At 37.9% G+C, this 21,200-nt stretch overlaps 1 pseudogene; it reads left to right on the top strand.

Annotated features, from left to right (window-relative positions):
• The window catches only part of LOC122135813, a 30,741-nt pseudogene extending 9,814 nt beyond the window's left edge, over nt 1-20,927 (top strand).
• The last annotated feature ends 273 nt before the right edge of the window (nt 20,928-21,200 follow it).

Below are 21,200 nucleotides of genomic sequence, written 5' to 3'. Positions count from 1 at the left end.
TCTGCCGATGTGTCTATTGACTTCCAGGTTGTTGGAGCGGTGTTTTCTGATACCTCACTTTGTGATCAAACATTTTAACATGGGCCTAACAGACACTGAATCCTCACCAACACAAGTTCCTGTCATAGAACAAAAGAAACAGATATGCTGCTAGACCGTGACAGATATGAAATGAAAACATCTATAAATTACTTGTAACAAGGTGTTCCCTAGATATAAAACAATAATAAAAACATTTGAAGTGCATTTTGCCATAAACATACTCATGATGGTCAGTTCAGCTGAAAAAGTGGAGTACGCATACACAACCCAAACAGATTTGAATCTCTGTAGTACAGTATTCTTCATTCAGCCTGGCCGCCTACACTAAGTGAAAATGTGTACATTGTTAAACGGTTGCCAGAACTGTTTACACTTCCGCGCCTATTGCAGCAGCGCAACCTTGTGCTTACCTAATTCTACAATAACCGTGCCAAGTTGGTCCCTGTGCATGTTCTGGTAACTTATTTCCGGTTTAGGGATGTGTCCAGGTCGTCCCCCCTCCCCCCCCCCCCAGCATTCTGTGGTGCTTTTAAAACCCAAATTTGACTGTTTGTCCTTTGATCCAAGCCACAAGAACGATTACAATTTAGATGGTCACTTAAAAAAAAAATTCCGTCCGTGTGATTATGTTGATAGAGATATATCACATGAATTAATAATACAAATGCAACTTACCAGTTCATATTCCTTTATATATTGCTCTGGAATAAAAAGGGTACTTCACAGTCCAGTGTAGGTTGCCACTTGAATAGCCTCTTCATTTCGTTGGGATACCTAGCGAAAAGGTAGAAAACAAACTCCAATTGAGTTTGTTATTTTGATTTGTAATAATCGCCTTCAACTAGATTGTGGACCATTGATCTTAGTTAATCATTTGTAATAGACAGGTTGGTTAAAAAAACAAACATAGATTATGTATACTTACAGGGGGGGACTGTATTCTTACTGTATTGGCAACAAAAACGTACAAAAAAAAACCCGGGTTACAAAACTATTTTCAGCTCTGAGAGCTTCGATGGACATAGGCAGAAGCCGGTTCGCTCGGTTTTGTCTCAATGTACATACAGTATGTATAAGTCAACAACCACTGAACCACGATTAAAGCAATGCAAGATATAACGCACAAAAGAACAAATTATTAATCGTATTGTAACAAGCCTGTCTTAATATATATATTTGTGGTATATAAAAGTATAGAATAAACTCATGCTGACTAATGACCTCACGTTAGTAATCGCCGCCACCGTTCTCTTGTCCTACAGGAAATATTACATAAATGGTTTATTTCACGCTGAAGGTCCCACACAGTAAAATCTCCGATGGTTTCACCCATGAACGAACCTTTTGGGCACGCCCCTGGCTCCAGGCGTGGCAGCTACCCCTGTCTCCATTATAAGTGGCATGTTTTAATAGGCTTCTTTTTCTAAGTTCAGTGTATGTTTGGGTTCAGATAAATCAACATACATAGAACGGCCGCGACCATTTTCATGGCTCATTCATCCTGCGTTATCGGCAGAAAGTGTCCATAACTCCCCAACGCTTCTTCAAGGACATTGAGAGTTAGGCCACACACCCCCTATAACCACTTGCTATTCCACAACCCATTGTACATATCTTAGCCTCACAGCGCTATTTTGAGTACCAAAGAACACAGGGGCGAGAGTCAGAGTAATGCAAAAACTGATCTCCATGATGGTACACTTGCTACGCCGTCGTCTTCTACGCGCCCTGGCATGATTTGACCAGTAAACACCACCGACATCGAGGAACTCTTGTAGATTGACACAGAAAGACAGCAGGTGTTCACAAGAAATCGCACAAATCAATATATTGAATTAGATCACTTAATATCTCGCAGTACACTTAACTCTTTGCGCTGGACTTGCGTCAATGCATGAACTTGAAGGACTGGCATGGTGTACTTGAAAGTCCCAACTCTGCCATCGCTTTTTTTTTTTTTTTTTTTTTTTTTTTTTTTTTTAGTTTACATGACTCAGGTTAATTGGTAATTTGTTTGCCTCCAACACTGTGAAAGTCTAGAAACACTGGGGCTTTAACGCTCGTGTGCTTTCTTCTTGGAGGGCCTCAAAGCATGTGACTTATGGTCGCTCACTCTTTCTTTGCATTCTTTGTCGGTTTTGTCTTTTTTTTGTGTCTGTATGTTCTGATCTGCTCATCACACGGTCTGCATAGAGCACACATTGCAATCCTAAGCGAGACAATAAGTGAAGGAGAAACCTTTACTTAAAATTTCTCTGGGTTAACTACCACAGTAAAAGTTACCATGCTTGAATTGCATAGTTAATTGTACGGCTTGGATGAAAAAAAAAACAAGATGATTTGTTTTGGGCAAACATATAGTAATCCCGTTATACTGTACTAGCGATTTACGTCATTTCTTTCTATGCAATGGATAGGTTTATATTATTGTTTGTGATAAGACAAACTTGACAAAATAAAGTGATTTTTCTGATTTTGGTCTGTGTTTTTCTAGAATATTTATCAAAGTGATTTGGCACATGCTGTGCAGTTTGGAACATCGTTTTTATGTGATGCAGGAGATGTTCAGAGGACATTGTACTCCGGAGTCCATCTTGTAGACTGTTTGTTCTGGCAGATGACTTCCTGTCACTACATCTAGTGAACACAGTCACCCGGGACCTGATTCATCAATGGTAATGAAATCGACCATGGTACTGTCATAGGTCTGTGCTGCCTCGGGAAAGTTCAAGTGAATGGGTCCATAAAGGAAATGGGAAACCCTTACTGGCCACAAGGGCAACCGACTTATCCAAGTTGTTACGTACCCAAATTTCTCAGAACACTGACCCCAAAACAGATGAAAAGATTCTCTCGGGACGCACCTATACAGTTTGTTGTTTGTGGATCCGATTAATGCTTAATGTACTTCTGAACAAATGCAGGTTCACTGTAGAACAATAATAATACTCATAAAAAGCATTACAAAAAACAAGCACATGCATCTCAGCTATGGCTGGTCAAAACAACAACTCTAAAATTTATGTAAAATATCTCAATTTAAATAAAGTGATTTTATTTACAGAAAACAATAAAGTACATTTTAAAGATATTCCCAATTGATCTAATATAAAATTAACCCTTAAAAAAACGCGTTATTAAACATAGAACACTACAGTGTCATGTAGCTTGTCATTTCATCTGTTTAGCGAGTGATCTTAATATACACAAGGACACTATCAACACACCAAATATATGCTAATATTAGATATAAGATTAATTGTAACTGCAACTGATTGTAATGCATACAAACATTTTTATTCGTGACTATTTAGACACACAGAGACCAGAAGAAATAGCATCATGCACTTGAACAATGGTGACACATCAACAAAAATGACTTCATGTTGCAAGTGCATGCTGGTAATACACCATAGTTAAACACTCACCCATCACAACTGCCCCTGCAGCATGACTTAATATGAGACCCCAAATGTTGAGGAACATATGATAAATTATTAATTTTGACTGGCGCATGAAACGCTGTTCATATTCAGTTGTAACCGGTCTGGTTTTCATTTGTTTCAGTGTGTGTTGCACCACTTGTTCATTTGAGTACAATCCATGCCCAAACCGTATGTAACATTAAGTTACATATGTAGCAAGAAATCATATCGTTTTAAACCATTTAGCTTGATACAAATGGGTTTTTTTAAATCGGAGAAAAGTGTAGTCAAGCAGTAATGACCAGGCTGATGATGCGTAAGTCAAACAGCGGTTTACAAAATGGTTAATTTTCTGGAACCTTACTTTGCTTACACCAATTATGTGATCGGGAGTGATTTGGCTGTCTCGTGCGGTGATCCGTATCTTACGGAGCGGATCCGTGTCCGTTCTCCGCACACGCCGATGAAACAACCAACTACACGTTGATCCTGAAAATTGGGTTTATTCTGAGCACACCCCTGTAGAGAGAGAATCACAACTATAGAAAATGTCTCTGCAATAATGCACCTCAGAATATTTTTTAGTAAGCATTTGCGAGTGAGCTATTTCATATCATCAGAGGATTGAGAAAAGATTGTTGAAATATTCCTACCCACACATTAGCATGACGCCAAGGACCAATGATTTAATTTTATTGTCTATGTAGCTAAACATACTGCAAGCAGGCCTTATGTGTCTGCTGCGTTGTGCCATTTGTAAAATTTTTATAGCAACTGGTTTTTAACTTTTCTTTAATACCATGTGCAAACGCATAGACGTTTCATCCCGTTTTATTTCAGGGAAACATATTGCTGTTACTCATAATTTTTTAAAGATGAACGGAAACCACGAGAACCCTTTTATTTTCTATCGGCCAGTGTGGATTATGATAAGTGCAGCACATTACCAGGTAGATTTATTTCGCATCCAGTACTAACGAAACAAGCCATTTTCAATGAGCATCCTGCTCTTATTTGAGTGCAGTTGTCTCACAGCCACTGCTGTTCAAATAATGAGATAGAAACGTTATAAAGTATAATCTAGTGATATTAATATTATATGCTAAAGGCGTATCTTCTCCGGCTACCACTTTTGGTGTGTACATTATTGAGCCAATTCTTTTCCTTCAGATGGGAATGCTTGTAAACGCTGGCTTATGCATTAAACACTTTTTTTATTTTTTTTTTAACGGCCAAACTCAAGTAAAACACATGACATAAATAAAGTAGTCTCTTCACAGACAAGTCAGATGACGGCCAGAATCAGACTGCACAATGCAATTAATTACGTGTTAAGCATTTTCCTCCCCATTTTAGAAAACCATAGCCTAAAAAGGAAAACGCTTTAACGGTGGTTCCAGCAATGCATATATGCGCAACGTGTTGTAAAAAAGACGAAACTGCAGTACCAACATTTTTCCATAAAGGCATTGTAATTTTACAGCTAAGCCGGTAATGGGAGGAAGATCATGCTTAAAATGTAATCAATAATTTCCTTTGTTGTGCGTTCGATAATTCGGGGCCTCATAGCTGCTTGTCTGTGAAGTGAATTGCTGTTGCTATAATAACTTTGTTTTATGAAGTTTCGGTCTTTTTAAAACACGGGTGTTTATGCATAAAGGGCCACGTAACTTTCACGAGTAATGTTTTAGAACTGTGCCATAGGATATGAATTCATCATGACATTCGAATTGGCGCAGACTATTAAATGCTTTGAAGCAGGCTAACATGCTCCGTGATTCATATAATTCATGGACCGCCTAGGTGACGACACGAGCCGTTAACACAACTATAATGATCACCTGTGTGCATTTATAATGAAAGGGCTTTTTGTAAACTGCACGAGCATTTTTAGCCTTTTTAACCAACAAACTCCCGTTTCCGTACACCAAATCTCCTGCCAACACATTACACTATCATGTATGTCTTATGACCGAGACGAGCCTCGACATACAATCAGAGTAGGTAATGGGCGGTCGCGACGACACGTGCAGATCCCGCCTCGATCTGCAGTGCTGCTATACTTGGCAGCCAAGCAAGTCATTTACTTGTCTGTTCATAATATCTGATTGTTTAGCACTCTTGGCCTCCAGGTGGTATAGTCAGCAAAGAACGTTTCCAGAAATTAAACCTTTGTGAACCACTTGGCTATGAAAGCTTAAAGCTTCATTAGGCATTCATGGCCCTCACAACTTGTTTCGCTCTTAGGCAAACTGAACAACGAGGATCAGAATGCGCTTCAGGATGGGGCCCAGCACCAGTTTTTCAACGTGGACTTCATGACACCGACAGCCACGTTGAGCCACGAGGCCTCCGTCAGTCCGTTTAGTACACTGTAATGTTGGATTTTTTTTTCTGGGCATGGGGATGATGATTGGACCGTTTAAGCATGAAGGGACTTCAGCACGCCAGCTCCAGTATAATCTGTTTTTGAAGATTCTGTGTGAAGATGGGGGGCCAGTGGGTCAGACGACCGGATTTCAGAGATACTTATGTACCACACTCTGGGCCTGGTGCTTTTTAACCGTTACTGCTTCTGGTTAAGACCGTGGCACACATCTTCTTACACTGAATTCTAAATTGAAGGTGGTTGCGTGAGAGAGGGGTCGCAGCGCAAGTAAGCCCAGAGTGCAGTTCTGGCATGAGGGGGAGAGTAGGCGGATCACCGTTAGGGGTCGGAGACGGGTCGGCCCCGCCCACCTCAGCACCGGTAGTGGTTTATGATTCATATGATCGTTTATTGTTGTAAGGCATGAGGACAGTGACGCAGTTTTACAGCTTATTGGTGTAGCGAATTATTGACGCCTTATTGAGCATGGACGTGGGAATGCGGAAGTCGACATTCAGAAAAAGGATAAACTTGTTCAATATAAATTAACAGCGAATATATATGTGTTGCGTTCCCCATCAACATCCCATAACAATACAAAGGGTTTTTTGATTTAATGACCGACACAGAAGATAAAAATAAATGGTTTTACTTTACTCCCTCATCGGCTGTATTAAGACACTAGCTCGGCATTACTCGTTGAGTTTTTGAAAAGTGATCACACTGCAATAGGTATTACATACAGATGCCATGATCTTGTCTCTAAAGGGCTGCACGTGTCGAGGTCATGGTTATTGTAGAGTTAATGTAGTAACTTGATTTAGATCTTCACATATATATATAGCATTGTATGTAGGTGTGGTGGTGTGCATGGACAAACCCATCTACTATATGTTATGTGTTTAACGATCGCTTTGGATTAAGAGCGGTCTGCCAACTGCCTAAATGTACATGTAAATGTAACACAAATATGTTACTACACAGCCTGCTCTGCACGCCCGCACCCCCCGACCCAGTAATAGTAACTGAACATTCCGCTTAGACCTACGAAAAATTTTACCAGCGTTTTGACACCCCCCCCCAAGCCCAAATACACAGCCACAAATCAACTCCTGGCTGGGATTACAGGTTAGGACATCACTCAAGAGTGTGAAAGTGTTAAAATAGGAGGTGTGAAATTAACAATGAAGCGGAAGTTAAAGTTAATGAGATTAAGTAAGTGATTAACTGACGTGATGATTGACCATTATTGCCGAGACCTGCATTTTAACGAGCAGAATCAACAACAGACAAAATAACTAACTTTTTAGGTCCACCATTATTTATGTGTCAGGTGTTTTGCTTTAGTGTTGGCTCTTGAATCTTATGTTTTTTAAAATTAAATTTTATTTGGTTGTTAGAAATCCGTTGTCAACTAGAGAGACGAGCAAAAAACATAATTATGGATATTAGTTATGTTTTTTACATAATAATTCTTGACCTGAATCAAACTTATTACAAAACCAAAAACATAAAGGGAAATTCCTAAGACAATTCAGGTAATAATTTATTCATGCCACATGTGCATCATGGGAGCCATGGATGAATTTTGATTTGTGGCACCCAGAATGCACTGCAACACAAGTCTCTCTGCAACATGCTTTTGATTGTCACCGTCGTTGAGCGTTTCACAGGATTGATTCTTGATGTTTGCATGTCTAAATGAAAAGACTCCTTTGAAAGATTTTTGAAACCAAACAACCTTTTAAGAAATTCCACAGATTGTATTTAAAATGCTATGGGTAAATCCTATGCTGAGGAATCATTACGGGCCGCAATAATCAACAATGAAAGCATCCGTGATTCAGGAAAACCAATACTTCAGTTGACTAAATCAGTTACAACAGAAAACCAATATTATATAAGGGTCAAGAGCCCAACTAAAGCAAACATTGGCCACTATAATGGTGCCATTAAAAAATAGTGATTTTTTCGTCTTTGTGTGATATCTGCTTGTTAACATCAGGTTCTCGTTCAAGAAATGGTCAATATTCACGCAGTTCATCCCTTAATTATCTAATTAACTTTAACTCTCCGCCTTCAGTGTTCATTAACCAATCCGATTTTTAAAAAACGTTCACACTATTTTGGGAGGAGTGGTCTTAACATGTCCACTCCCACCAGAGTTGGATTTCACTCTGGATCTTTTTGCTGTGTGTTGTAGGTTCAGTATATATACATGTTATATTTAATACACGTATTAAACATCTATCAAGCCACCACCCCTGAACTAACAGGACATATGACACACTATCGCGTATGTAAACGATAAACTTGTATCGAACGCTTGTGTATGGGTCCACAACCAAAAACCATACATGCCATAACTACATTATTTTGTATCATACTACTAATTTCAATACCATCATATACTCCCACCACTAGTATTGTGCATGAGTTTACGGCAGTTGTTAGCGTAGTCCTTTGGAAAACATTGAAAAAAATGTTTTAAAGTTGCCCATACTGCCGCCCCGCGGCATACTTGCACTGGGGCGGGACTGCCGTGTCGCCCCGCCCCATACCTGCCTCTGAATTGCGGTTCGCTGGCGATAATCAGTCTTTGACCATAGACATACCTGCTAGGAAATGTGTGTGTCGTTGGGTAGGATGGAGTATGTTGTCTTTAAAAGCTAACAAATACTGTGCGTTTTCAAGCCTTCAGTATAAGCACAGTTGTCTATTGTTAACTTGACCCGCACTGTGTATCCTCTTTTATTGAATCACGACGATGTAGCTGCATGCAAGTGTTAATCTTCTGGAACAGGCAAATTCAAACAATGAATCATTGGGACATTCTTAAGCCATTTAACTTGAAGGTTCATTGGCTTTATGGCATTCAAACGGTGTTTTTAAAAGGGCCAAACTCGTTATAACCACATTATTAGCCAACACGCATTCTATTGACAGACAAGCAGATATGAGTCCAGAATACGATCGTTAAGCATTTTCTCCTCCTATAACCTTATTGCCTGTACGATTAGAAAGTTCCAAGTCTTTGGATAAGTTAAAGTAAATGTTTACTGAGTTTGTTCTTTTTAAAACTCACACGCAGATTTAATGCATTTACGCGCCACGTTAAGCGTTTTCCTTTTAGGCTTATGGTTTCTCCAGGAGGATAAATGCTATAAAACAGTAATTACATGCATTGCGTTCAATTCGGACGCCTATCTGCTTGTCTTGAATAGACGTCTTTATTATTAATGTGTTTACCTACGTTTGGGTCTTTAAAAAAAAACACCTTCAGAAAAAAAAAAAAAACCAACGTGTTAAGGCACTTAAACCACGTTAAGCATTCCAGCCGCGAATGAAAAGAATCGGCTCTCAATAAATCGGTTCACAAATATGAGGTTCGGACACTGGAGAGGTAGAACATGAAAAGTTTCTCAATTTCTCACTTTAAAAAAGGACCATGAGGAGCAGCATTATTTCCTGAAATAATAAGGGAGGAAAAAGGCTATGACTTGCAAATGTAGTAATGATGAAGAAATATTACAGTTTCATAAAACATTTTTTACATGGCACACAGCAGACAGCATTAGCCACTGTTGCCGAGATAAATTATACTTAACCATAATTGTATTGTCATGTTATATACATTTAAAACAAGAACTGTCTACTTACTATGATGATATGAAATAATCACATGTACTACAATATTTACTTCATAATTCATTCTTTCTATCTGAAAGACCTGCTCTCCCACTCCCTGTGGCTAATAAACCACTTCTTTTATAAACTGGAGTGGGTTGTTCATTCTGTTCGCCTAACAGACCAGTGTCAGTCAAACAAAACAATCCAATTGTTTCAGGGACATGGGGCGAGTTACCGGTACTTTTTGATTTTTTTCTTCTGTGCATTATAATCAAGGCTTTGTAAAACTGCACATCCTTTTTAGACGATCGAACCAATCAGAGTAGATAAGGGGCGGAGTGACACTGCAGGCTGCAGCCGGGTGCTTCTCAACAGAGAAATTCTCTTACCGAAATTCTCTTACCGTTTTTCAGGGATGAAGCGATACAGTAAGAACAGAAGTTTCCAAAATCATTAGATGGGTGGCTTCTCTTGAAGACGAAAAACTTTATCTTCCTCTTATCACATACAACATTTACTCTCAGGGACTTGCTTAAATAACAGCTTTGTTTCCAATCCCAAATTCAAAAGGGAACTGAATTTTGCTATAAGTAAATAGGGTCAAATGAACCAGCATCTGCCAGTGCATCATTTACTTAAGTGAAACCAGAGGGGAAAGAAAGAAAAAAAGATGAGACAAAATTAGCAAAGATCAAGACTGCACGTTTTTTCACATTTTTCATAGCAAACTTTCACATGGAGTGGAGCTTTTCATTTCTCCAGGACAGGATTGTCCACAGATACTGAGTTGCCTTCCACATAGGAACAAAATGCAATTGTGGGATCTTTTTTTTTGAATACTTGGAGGTAATTTACTGAGTTTTGTTGGGAGTCTTTTTAAGATCTCACAAACGTTGCTCTGTTTACACTAAGTTTTTGTTCCTCTTTTGGTGTAGTTGGACTATTAGAGGCCTATGTGAAACTACATTAAACATTACAAGATGCACAACCTCCTAGCACTAACCCTGGGATGCGCTTAGTCTCTCTCTCAGGACTCAAGAACACGAACCTCATAGTACCACTCAGATACCATCTATATATTATCATATCTATTATCATGATGTCTATCTATCTATACTATCTATCTATTATCGACTAGTCTATCTATCTTCTATCATATATTTATGTCTGTGCCTCTATGAGTATATCTCACGTGATATGTGTTATGAACCCATGTGACATCAAGGCCGGCCTGCATCCAGCAGTCCCAGTGCTGTAAATCACATTCTCATCAATGAAGAAATGTCCGTCGTTAAACATAGAAGAAGTGCAAACAAGGTTCACCAGCAGTTGGTTGTTAAAGATTGCAGGAGACAAACAACGATTCACAAAAAATTTTTTTTTAATAGAATTAAAAGTGGACATGCTTGCAAATAATGAACTTAAACAAACAAATAATCCCAATAGTGTGATTCTTATGATTTCTTTTTTTTAAATTATTTTATTTTTTTAAATACACAGCTTTTTATAGTAAAATATTCACCACTGGACTGCAGCAATGATTCAGTTTTCAATCCCTACCTAACAGTTGAAAATAGCAGATATACAAACCGTTTACGTGGTTCTGGTCCTGAACCTGACTGGCTGATAAAGGGGGTTATATTAGAGTGATATTCATGATCTCCCAAAGCTGTTTCCACAGTTTGTAATCGTATCACTCCGCTTACACGCGAGTGTCATAGAGGGACGCCCAATCCAGTATAATATTGTTTAGAAAATATACTGTTTTTTTTTGTGTCCAGAATGTAGTTTTAAAAGATTTTTCAGGTGCGATTGTATTTTATAGTTCAGATATCAGTTTGGTAATAAAGAAATGTCTTTATGAAATTTTGCTTGCCATTTTCGGGACCTGTGAGCTTCCCGATGGTAGGCAGTCGTTTGGGCTCATGAAGCTCCCGAGAGTCTTTCTGAGAATATGATGCTGGGTCAGATGTCCTGTAGTGATTAAACATGATGAACACTGAGTTGAAATGTTCAGCAGCCCAGATAGGAAACCTGTGTAGTCTTATACATGCCACAGGAGACGAGAAGATGGAATATTCCCAGAGATATAAAATGCTCATAAAGCCGCCAAAACAATTGAACCACATACATGGGGGGGAACGAGTGAGGAAAAATGTACATAAGCATCCAACTCAGGTCACAGACAGAAAAAAATAAAATAAAGATAAACAGATGTCGGTAGAGTGAGTTATCTCTTCTCCTTTCCATCTCATACAGACACATGCTAAGCATTATGCGCAGTTGGCAATCTGCCACAAAACTACCGTGAATGCTCTAGTGGCTGTTACATAATGCAGCAAAAGTGATATACTGTATCCCATAATTTTTTGTTTATATATATGACAAATATTGCCCACTATTAGTATATATTGTCATATATGTTACCTATAAGGCCATATACGCACAAATGTCCTGAAAATTCACAGTGAATAATGCACAAAAAAACAAAAAAAAGTTACTGTTAATTGTAAATTTTACTGGCTAGTACGCAGCGCCGGCTTACGCTCTTCTGTGTCAGCCGCGCCACGAGGATATGTTTTTACGTGTATTTACGCTTTGGTTTGAAAGAAAACAATGCATCGGCGCAGCAAGGCTGACACAGAAGATACGTGTGCCACCTGCATACTAGTCAGATTTGCCAAAATGACACTATGCTGATTTGGAGAGACACAGAGGAAAGGAATTGTTGAATAAAGTCGTTATTTTTGTTTTCTTTGTGTACAAAAGTATTTTTTTGTCTCTTCATAACCGTTATGGTTGAATCACTGATGGCAGATGAACTATTCTGACGATGCTTTTCATACTTTTTTTGACCTTGACACTGTTATTTACTTGGCAGTCTATTGGGACAGTCTCAAGCCTCCCTGTTTTCATCCAAAATATCTTTAAATTGTGTTCTGAAGACGAACAAAGCTTTTTACGGGTTTGGAATGACATGGGGTAAGTGGTTAATGACAACATTTTCTATTTTGCCGCGTGGAGGAGTAACCCTTTAAAGAGCAGTGAACATGCTTGTTGTTCCAAAATAACTAATTTAATGTGCACTCCTTAAAGACATGTAAGCAATTAAAATATAATAAATACATCAATATTAGTAAAACTGAAGTGTATTTCTCTTTTTTACCTGGGTTGTGACCCAACACACTGCATATATTAAACAAAGTAAGCCCAAAACAAGATTGTGAAATAATGATGTTCGTTATATTATCATGAACGTGAAGATGGGACCAACGGGGGATAGACAGGACAGGTTTGGTTTCTCAGAGGACGTGGAGAATGAGCAGAGGAACAGACTTCTTCGAGTCTAGAGCAGTGCTTGAATATAAAAAAGAAAGTCGAACATTGACACTCAAGGACAAGCAAAGGTTTTTATTTTTTCTTTTTTTTTGCTTTTCCTATAAAGGACATTATGATTAAGGTATGTATTTAAAGAAAAGTTTATCATTAATCTTCACAGACATGATAAAATCGAGTCAACAGGTATCTGAGATTTCTGGTGTTCCATGGTCTTTAGTGTACGGTTTATTCAGCTAATGACAATATATGTGAATATTATAGATATATACTATATATCTCTATATTATATCTATATATATAAGATATCATAATTCATGGAGTAGAATTCATGAACTTGAAAAACATCGACCTAAAGCTAGTACCATTTAGAAAATAATATTTACACATGCTTAAGTATTTCCAATGTAACACATTTAATGTGCACTAAATGCATGTACAATTAAAAAATATAAGAAATACATCAATATTAGTACAAATGAAGTGTATTTCTCTTTTCCCTGGGTTGTGACCCAACACACTGCATATTAATCCAAAGTAAGCGACCAATTTAAAGATTATCACAAAATGTGGACATTAATATATCATGAACAGGTTTGGCGGAATAACATGCCAGAAGGTTTGGTCACCAAAAGAATGAAGAGACACATAACTCATGCACACAGTCTTGTTAGGAAAGAAATAGGGAGAACAGGGCTTCAGTACATAAATAAATTAGTGTCAATCTTGTAATAACTCTATAAAGTACATTTTGCTTACAGGTATGTATTTAAGGACTGCAGACTAACACATATTCACAGAAATGGGTAAATCTGAGCTTTCAGTTATGCTCAAGATGGTGGAGTGCCTTCCTGTTTCTTAGAAAAACGGGCAGTTCAGCAATGCAAGCCAAGTGTAGATATCTATACGCAGAACATATATTATGTATGGATATATATAGAATATATTATCCATCAGGCATGTATAATTCTGAATCCTTGAAAACACCGTACCAAAAACTAAGTACCTGTGAGAGATGCTGGTGAACAGCGGATGTCGGTAATGTGCAGGGTAAGTCATAGTAGTGCGCTGTTTCATGAGTGCACACGAAAGGAGAAAAAAAAGTAGTCTTTTGACACGGTACACTTCCGTTAGCTTGTATACATCCAAGGATGCGAATTTAACTTCTACACAAAACAACTGCGAAGATACCATATGTCGTTTACTGCACAAGCAAGTTTTTTCCAGTCAGTATAACAGCACACGGTTTATCAAACTAGGCTTAGTGTGTGTGATAATAATGTCGTTTTAGGCAATAAGTACTGTCTCAGAGAGTGATGACGGCATGCAATGGCCGTGGTCAGTACATTATGAAGGTTGGGATTTTTTGGCCTGGTCTTCCTGAAAGCGGAGCACGCAGCCAATATAAGGACAGTATGCATACAGAAATAGGTTGATGACAGACTGGACGAAGGCATTTCAAGAACGACTAACCCAAAACAAACCTTAGAATGCTATAAAGCAGAGAATTTGGTCAACATTGTAGTCAGGTATCCTGTTCATGGAGCGGAAAGTAACATGGACTTACATTCGCACTATACATTATTTGGTGCATGTGTCTCTCGGTGCACAGATGTAATTATTTCTCTTGGTAAGATATAAAGTTTAGGCTGAATAGTTGTGGAATAATGTTTTTTATTTGCACAGTTTTAAGACTTTATTGCGTATTCTTGAAGTAGTGCTTCCATGCGCTTTTTATGCGATTTTTTCAAAAATGGGCAGACAACTGGTTGAAGGAAACTTAGCTATTGACAGTCTGTGGATAAGTTCACAAGATAGATCTTTCCTGGCGCTAAATCCCATATACATCTTTTGTCATAGTTCAATGAGAAATTTTCTCTTGGTAATAAAAGCAGGAGTAAATATGTTGAGATATCCTGTTATAGTGTTCCTTGCTTTTTTTTTTAACAGACAACTGCAGAAATTTAAGCTTCTCGTGAGCAAGACTCTCTGAAGTAATCTACATTCATCCTAAATAGAAATGAAACCAACAGCCAAGCTAAAGGCTCTTACTGAGAACAGCCGTGTTCGTCAACTGCATTTTATGTGGGCCAGCCTCATTTTCAGAGCTGTACGGACATGTTCCTCACCACAAGCTGACGTAAAATAGGAGAGCAACAGACATGTTCACGCCATTCTAAGAAAAGAAATCAAATGCACAAGGTAAGTCTATGAGTTTATGGACAAATATTTACGGGCTACAAAAATGTTTAATGTTTTGAAGGATTTCGAAGTTGACCATTTCCATGTATTATCAGTTCTGCAGGTTAAGACCATATGCATTACTACAAGCTTGTTTACTTTGGACATTGTTCTGTTTGGTAAGTTTGTAGCAGACATTTTAAAGCAGATGTTAAAAAATGATCAAAATAAATAAGCTTTTTATTTCTGCCTAAAATAAGAGGATAAAAATTAATTAGAGCTTCATTTCTGCCTTACAAGATTAAGAAGAAAGTAGCATTCAACTCAATTTGAACTAGAAATGTATTTTTAAATTCCAATTTAATTTAATTTATAAATCTGAATTAATAGCATCATTAGCAAACTAAATGCAGGAATTTGAATGTGTACAGAATTTGTGTAACTGCTGTAATTGTGGTTTTAAAGTAAAATAGGTTTTATCAGGAATCAATGAAGTTAAGGTTAGGGTCAGTTGTTTTGAAACATTTTGAGATATTTTGATTTGTTTGTTTGTTTTTCTCAGCTCTTAATTCCATTGCACTGTTGGGTCTTTATTTGTAGGCTAAATATTAGAAAATCACAAGGATTCGTCTGTGTGCCAAACAGACGGAGCACAAAGAATAACTCAATGATTCTGACCTAAGTACTTTGCCTAAACATTTTTCTTGTTAGACATTAAAACATTAGTTGTAAAGGAATCTGTTTTTCTGAAAGTTAGGGGGGAAAATGCTAGTGCACTACGGAACTCCAGCAAGAAGTGTGACAGGAGACAGATGATTGTTCAATTGTTTATCTTCAGAGATGTGTCCACTTTACATTATCAAGCATTGTACATTCATTACAGGAACAGAGGTGGGTGGGAAAATAAATAAACAAATAAGATATATCAGTATGTATACAAGTAAACATAAACATCTACCTTAGTAAGCATCTTTTTAATGCTGGTTAATATTAAATACCAACATGGAGGAATGGCATTAAACATGTGCACGCAAATAATATATAGCATCACATCTCCACATGAACTGAACTACAATATGGAACAGATAACAACAATTAGAGCATGCAGTGGCAAAGCATTATCACAATATGACAGATAAATAAAGATAAATTAAAAACTTTACATTCATGCACGCACATTTACCACTTACAGAAGGCAGGCATAGAGAATCGAAACTGAAAGTAAGCTGGACACCGCTCTGGCATAACTACTACAACTAGGTTGCATGCATATTGACAAGACAACCCCTACAAGGCATGAGGAATTTAGTACCGTGGGTTTAAAAGGGGATCACATAAGACAGGGGTAAATGTGGTTTTTATGAGCGCCAAGAAACAATACAGAGACTACAACCACCGGGATAGTTCACCCAAAAATGAAAAGAAATTACCCCATGATTTCTTCTCACTCTCAAGGCATCTATAGGTGTATATGACTTCTTCTTTCAGACAAATCCTTTAAATAGGAGTTATGTTTAAAACGCGTCTGGCTCTTCCAAGATTTATAATGGTAGTGACTTGCGCCTCTTATTTTTTCAATAGTCCAAAGAAGTCCAATAAATGCATCCATCCAAAGCGTGCCTCAGATTGTCTCTGGGCGGTAAACAAAGGCCTCCTGTAGTGAATCAAATGTGTTTTTATAAGAAAAAATATCTATATTTACAGTTTTACAAACAGTAAATCTCTAGATTCGGCTAACTATTAGGTAATGCCGCGTTCACAGTAGAAGCGCCGCTCCCAGGTGGATGATGTAGGACGGCGGTGTTGTTTTGTTTGTGTTGTAGCTCGTAAGCGGTTTGAAAGATGACGAAGCACGAAGCACACAGAAGAGAGAGCAAAACAAAACACTGATTTGAAAAATTAGGATTTTGTAAAGAAAAAATGTCTGACTGGGATTTCTTTGCTAAAGGAAACTTTGCTTTCTTTGTGCTCCTGCAAACAAAACGTTGGTCCCCGTGAAGACTAGGGACTATTCCTCACTTCGAGCTTACGGTAATGCCTAGGTCCCAGCTAACAAAAAAGAACGTCCTACTAAACGGACCTCCTGTAACCTTCTGTGACCTCTGTCATCCTAAATGACCTGCAGAATTTCCCTAAATGACTCCCCCCTGAATGCCCCCCTGTGCGCAACGTTTGTAGGGTCACCGATGCTCTACACAACGCCTCTCCCCGGATGTCTTACAGTATGTCCAGGGGTCATTCGGGATCTTTAAAGGGGTCATCGGATGCCCATTTCCCACAAGTTGATATGATTCTTGAGAAAAGTCTGTCACATAGTTGTGTACAATTTCCAATGGTAGTATAAAAAAACATATTTTTACCATGTTCAAAAACCGCTCTTTTCAGAGCAAGCCATTTTGTAGCATTTCCTTTCCTTTAAACCCGCTCTCTGTGGGATTGATTACTTTAGCACGTATTAGGAAGAAAGCCATTTGCAAGATTCATATAGCATCTCAGTGTGGTATGTTTTACCATAGGAAATTCACTATTTAAGTTAATATCTGTAGTTGGATACTTTTAATCATTAAAAACGGGGCCTTTTAAATGCTAACATTTAGCTTCTAAAGTGTTCACCATAGCGGCAGCATACATAAGTATAACTTTTCATAATAAGTAAACATTACGAAAACCCATAAACCAGTGGTTATGGTAGCTATGTCTACAAATCGAAAAGTAAAAATATGAAAGCGAAAACTTGCAAAAACATGCACGTACCCTAAAGTGAAGTCATGTGTTTGATTGTGCATTTGATTGTCACTTGCTTGTATCTCCCAATGTGGCTAAATTATATTACACTTTTTTTTTTTTTTGAGCTGCACATGCTTTACCAGCCTTAAGTGCAACAACTAAAATAATAATTTTCCTAAAGTAAATTTTCTTGTTGCCTGACCAAACAGTTTAACAGTTGACAGTTTTGTATATGGGTAGGATTCATCTATTTGTCTTACCTGTGATATTTTATACTTTCTTTTCCAGCAATGTACTTTTCCATTCTTCATTTTTCTTTGGTGCGCCATCAGTCCACATAATTTTATTATTTAACTTTTAGCGTTTGCCTAAAAAGACGTTTGACCAGAACAGCCCTTGTTTGTGTTTGTTTTTGATTTTTTGTGTAAAAGGAAACTTTTTACTTGTTGTTTTTGGAACACAGCCCATTCACAGCACGTTTGGCGCGTTCTACGATTGATTAATCGTCCCAGAACGCCTATGAGATCTATAACGTGTTTCTAGTATTATCCAGAAAGTATGTGTAACTACAGTAGACATTAGATACATTTTGCACATAAGTAATAAATGTATTTGGTGTGTGCATGAATATCCTGTAGTCCTCTCTCAGGCTCTATGGGCACTGACTGATGGGATCCACATCAAACTATTTCAAGCCCACAGGGCTATTGGTTCTCAGAGCCAGCAGTTCATCCATAATAACCGCATTTGACATAGGAGTCAGTGATGAGGAGTTAGGGAAGACTACAGGCTATTGACTGGCCTATTCCAGATCAGAAATCACGCATCTGAGTCAAGGCACACAAGTCCAGTCCACTCAACTTTCTCTATTGTGGACTCCAAAGAGAGTTACAAAGTGGGAGAAAAGACTTCTGTTATTATTTCACAGCCAGAGACCACAACAAGAACCTGAAAAGATATGAGTGAGATTTTTCAAAGCAAAACTTTCAATGCAGAGCTAAAGGTGTGTTATATTATAATATATTAATTTTAAAAAATAAAAAAATAAATAAATATAGTGTTTCACTTGCATCAATTGTTGGATTTTTAGCAAAATATTACATATTATGGTTAGGTTTAAAAGTTTCAAAATGTATCGCCAACAGACATTAGTTTTCTGCATTACATTTGTTCTTTTAAGCGCTCTTCTTGAAGGCGAGTGTGCATGGGGAGGTTGTGGATCATCGTAATGGAACTCTACTCTGTTGCCTTCTTCTGCCCTGGGAAGGTCAGGCAACAAGTTTCTGTACGTCTAGAGCACTCCAGCTGAGGTTGTGCAGATTCTTAAAAATACAGGGAGTCTTCATTCCCACCAGCCACTGGTAATGGCTACTTTGAAGGGCCAGGACCCAATGAACCAAGACTTTGAAGTAGTAGAATGTAATCTGAAGTGGGGGGTGCAGATGGAAGTTGAGGAAAGGCGACTGCCGCTGTGAGAAGGATATAAAAAAACAGGGACGGTGTGGCAGTGTGAGAGACCAAAGGAACTTTCCCTGTGACCCTCACCTTGGTTCATCACTCATATGGACGCTTTGGAAAGCCCATTAAATCTTTTTGGAGCAGCAGCTTTACAAAGTAATGACTCCTAAAATAAATTCCAAAAATAACTTCTGTAGAATTCTAAAACAAACAAACAAAAAGTGTACAAAATGTGTCTGTTTTTTTTCTCTCTCCACAGGAATTTAACAAATATTGCTATATTAGTGGAGACATAAAATCATAAATGTCCTTCCCACCACTGCACCCATTGGTAAAGTTTAATGGTCTCTGAACATTTTGACCATCTCATTTCCTGTTTGATAAAAAAGAAAAGAAATAATGGCTCTTTTCTTTCAATGTCAAACCATTATTAGGCTTGAGTCTTTCTTTGTTTATTGTTTGCAAATTGGTTTTATGGCATTAATATTTGTCATTGTTTTTCATAAATTGAAATTGTCGACATACATAAGTGGCATTTTAGTGAAGGAAATATTTTTATGCTTCAGCAAGCAACTATGAAAAGTTCTGTTGTTACCAATAGAGTTCAAGGGAACTTACAACCATAGTTAGCTAATGATGCTTTTGGGAAACACACCCCTGGCGTCCCCATGTCGCAAGTTCAATGACACAGGAAGTGATGATTCTCTCCTGCCAATCAGGGAACGGTAGTGTTTCCATGTCATATCTAGTAATGGTACGCTTTCTTTGGAACCTCTACTAAGGTGGTACTGAAAGTACCAGGTACTCAAAATTGTACCCAGTGGAAACCCCCAAAAGTGAGCTCGCATCAACTGCACCGCGACCATGCCGTACTCATGCAGTGTGTAAAATCACCAATAGAGAGACACATTCCACAAGCTGTCATTTTGGTAGATTATTGACTTCAATATATGCCTCTTTAGATTTACGAGAAAGTTTTGAGTCTCTTGGAAACTATGAGCTAAAGGTGTGTTATATAAAAATAAATAAATATAGTGTTTCACTTGCATCAATTGTTGATTTTTTAGCAAAATATTACATATTATGGTTAGGTTTAAAAGTTTTAAAAATGTATTTGCCAACAGACATTAGTTTTCTGCATTACATTTGTTCTTTTGCGTTCTTCTTGAAGGCGAGTGTGTACGGGGAGGTTGTGGATCATCGTAATGGAACTTACTCTGTTGCTCTTCTTCTGCCCTGGGAAGGTCAGGCACAAGTTTCTGTACGTCTAGAGCACTCCAGCGAGGTTGTGCTGATTCTTAAAAAATACAGGGAGTCTTCATTCCCACGCAGCCACTATAATGGCTACTTTGAAGGGCCAGGACTCAATGAAACTAAGATCTTTGAATGATAGGATAATCTGAAGTAGATTGCAGGCTGGGGAAGTTGGAGGAGGCGACTTTCAGTGGATTCTCAAAGCAGGGGGTGTGGCAGTGTAAAATTATTGAAAAAGACCATGGCATGACCACCTGGTTCATCACTCATATGGACGTTTGGAAAGCCCATTAAATCTTTTTGAGCAGCAGCTTTTTACAAAGTAATGACTCAAAATAAATTCCAAAATAACTGTAGAATTCTAAAACAAACAAACAAAAGTGTACAAAATGTGTCTGTTTTTTTCTCTCCACAGGAATTTAACAAATATTGCTATTAGTGGAGACATAAAAATCATAAATGTCCTTCCCACCACTGCACCCATTGGTAAGTTTAATGGTCTCTGAACATTTTGACCATCTCATTTCCTGTTTGATAAAAAAAAAAAGAAATAATGGCTCTTTTTTCGATCTCAAACCATTATTAGGCAGGTTCTTCTTTGTTTATTGTTTGCAAATTGGTTTTATGGCATTAATATTTGTCATTGTTTACAAAATTGAAATTGTCCTTTTATACATAAGTGGCATTTTAGTGAAGGAAATATTTTTCTGCGTTCCCAAAAGCAACTATGGTCTACCATAAGTTCTGTTGTTACAATATAGAGAGTTCAAGGAACTTAC

This window comes from Cyprinus carpio, chromosome B1 (assembly GCF_018340385.1).
Source record: "Cyprinus carpio isolate SPL01 chromosome B1, ASM1834038v1, whole genome shotgun sequence".
NCBI lineage: Eukaryota > Metazoa > Chordata > Actinopteri > Cypriniformes > Cyprinidae > Cyprinus > Cyprinus carpio.
The sequence above is the reverse complement of the archived record's forward strand: the minus strand, read 5'-3'. Positions and strand labels throughout refer to the sequence as shown.